The sequence below is a fragment of the Nicotiana sylvestris genome, chromosome 3, assembly GCF_000393655.2.
Source record: "Nicotiana sylvestris chromosome 3, ASM39365v2, whole genome shotgun sequence".
NCBI lineage: Eukaryota > Viridiplantae > Streptophyta > Magnoliopsida > Solanales > Solanaceae > Nicotiana > Nicotiana sylvestris.
This window is the reverse complement of record NC_091059.1, coordinates 54,164,071-54,167,223: the sequence shown is the minus strand read 5'-3', so window position 1 is coordinate 54,167,223 and position 3,153 is coordinate 54,164,071.

Genomic DNA, 3,153 nt, shown 5'->3' with positions numbered 1-3,153 from the left:
CAAGATCAAATCAGAGGTCAGTAATGCGTAGGGTTACAACAAAATACCCCCAGCATGAATCCCATCGCAGAAATCAGAAAGAAGACTACAAGAACAAGTCGGAGATAGATAATATTTTGTAATTCCTAGTTTAAGTCTAGTTTCTTGTTTTCTTTTGGCACGGTGTAATAAGGAGATCGAAAAGCAGTAGCAACAGCATGCAGCAATAGTAACAACAAAAATGCAGTCCCATGGTAGTCCCAGCTACCAAAACTTCCCGAACTACATTAACCTGATTTCCTTTTAGCCAGGGATATGTAGGAAACCTTTGAAGCAAAGGTTCGGTTAAATCTTTTCAAAAATGCTTCACACGGAGTATTCCAACGGGAAAAAATCGCTCGTATACGCTCACTTTATCTTTGCACGAAACTCTTTGTGTTTTCGGACAAAGAGGGGCAGCTGTGAGCACGTGATTTTTGCTTCACGAAAACTACTCCAAAAGAAATCGAAAAATAAAATAAATTGCCTTTGGGTACAATTTTGAGAATTTTGCGTGACATTTTGGATAATTATTTTTGTCTGTGAATGTTTATCTTGTTTTAATTAATTGAAAAATACCAAAATACATGTTGCATACATATTTAGGATTTAATTGTGCATTTTTGAATTAATTAAACCATGTCCTATTTTAAAAGAATGAAAATCACAAAAATATGAATTTTGGTAGCTTTGTCATTTTTATTGTTTAATTGTGTGATTTTATTTTAATCAATATTTGATCTTGTGTGTTAATTATTGTTAAGGGTTAATTAATATCTTTTTAAAATAATCATGGTTTTACAATTTAATTTAGGATTTTGGTTTTTAGGAATTAAAAGAAAATGAAAGGAAAAAAGAAAGGAGTGAAAAATTGGACCAAATCGGATTTGGGCCAATTTCAATGCAAAATCAGGCCTAAATCATATCAAACAATCCAATCCAAAAAGCCTGGTCTCTCAGACAGTCCAAACGACATCGTTTCGGCGCCTCAGATCTAAGCCGTTGATTTGTTTCCATTAGACGGCTCAGTTCAACCCAGCATTATTTGAAACGACGCCGTTTTAGGCGAGTTGATCCGAGCCGTCCATTCCCAGTGATCTAACGGTCCTAGCCTTCCCCCATAACCCGGTCCATTTCAACCCGGGTCAACCCAGTCTCGATGCATGACCAAACGTCACCGTTTCCTTTAAGTGAATTGATCCAGGCCATTGATCGTGCTTGATCCAACGGCCAAGATTAAACCACCCCCTCCCTATATAACCTTATCTCTACCCAGCCCCCCCAAACCAGACCCCCCTGTTCATCGTCTCTCTCAGAGATGGAGCCTCACCATAGCCCAAACCTTAGCCACCCTCTCACACCTTCGCCTGAAACCCGGTGGCAACAACGCCGTCGGTCACCAAACTAACACCCCTAGAGCACCTAAATACGCCCAACCCGAATCCGTTAACCATTTGCTTTGAATCATCCCCCAGCTTCTCGAATCTTCAATTGAAGATTCGAGCAAACCATGAACCAAAACCAATCCACCCCAAACTCACACCAGATATCCACCTGACCTCCCTTACCTATAAACCACCATTGGTTTGGTTCGAATCGTGCTAGAACGGTTCGAATCCCAAATCGAACCAGGAACCCTAAACGAAGACCAAATTGGGATTTCTCCGAAATTAACGGGAATTTGGGGTTTCTAACTAACCTTAGTCCAGTGTTCTCAATCGAGAACACTCGATTAAGGTCCGTTTGACCTCAAAAAAAAAATTCGAGTCCGAGTTGGACAAGCCCATCTGTTTTCTGTTCTTTTTTTTAAGGTCTTTTTTCTTTTTTCCCTTCTATTCTATTTTTGATATTAATGTCTGTTTATTTTGTTTAGTATTGTTATATTAATTTTTCAATTTTTTGTCGATTGTTATGTTCTTCTCCCTCAGACCTTTTATTTGGTCGAATTTGTTTCTACTCGTTGTTGTGTATAATTATAGGCTGTGTAATCGATTCGAATAAGTTTCGTCGATTAGTTAAGTCTTATTATAAATCCCTGTTCTTGTCAATGCCGCTTGAATTGCCTGATTATCTATTTCTGATTGATTGTTGTCAATTGTTATAGGCAATCAGTTAATTAGTTATCGTCGATTAATTCAGTTTTATTAGTAGTTTTCGTCAAATGGTTTGAGGTCTAATGTTGTATGTACTGATCTTTAGGCAATTAGCTTCAAGGCATTGTCAATATACTGACAATGATCCTGCATTCTTGTATAGGTTTGACTTAGAATTGTGTTAGTTTAATCCCTGCATTCATGTGATTTTGATTCAGTTTCAGCTTCAGTTTTAATGATTCTGTTGAGTTCTGTGTTGTGTTAGTTTGGTTTTGATTTAAATTCAGTTCATTTGTTTCAACTGGAATTCAACCTTAGTCATTCAGTTGTCAGGAGGATTGGTTATAGATGTTAATCAAAATTAGTTTTAGATAATTGTTAGCTTGAACAGATTTTAGAGTTAAAGGTTTTAATGCAGATGAATAGATTGTATTAGGGCAGTAATATTAAGGGGTTTCAGGGGTGATTTGGGAATGGAACAGTTAGGATAATATTTTAATGTTAGTGTCTTGTTAGTGGGGTATTAAATGTCTTTAAATTAATAAGTTAATGGGGAACAAGAGGGAATTGGGGCTGAAAATAAGGAAAAACATTCCTTAGTGGGTTTTAAGTGGAAATATGCAGATTTTGGTTGCTGGGGGGTCGGGTAGTTAAGTTTTAAAGAGGGGGCAGGTCTATAATGGCTATAAATAGAAGGCATTTGGACTAATTAAGGGGCGGAATTTTGGAGATCAGAAATTCAGAATTAGAAATATATAAAAATAGGCTGGCTTTTAATGTTGAAGAGGTCAGTTTAGTTTGAGAGTGAAAGTGACTGGATTTTAACACAAAAGTTCAGTTAGTTAGAGAGTGAAAACAGGCTGGATTTCAATACTAAGAATTCAATATTGAGAGTAAGAAAGTCTAGTCTTCTTTGATTGCTGAAAATCAGTTAAAAGAGTAGAGTTTCTTGAAAGTGTTCTTCTTTGAGAGTTAAAGAATAGAGAATCAAAAAATACTATTTCATTGCATTTCTGAGTTGATTTCTGCCCTCTGTTTGTTT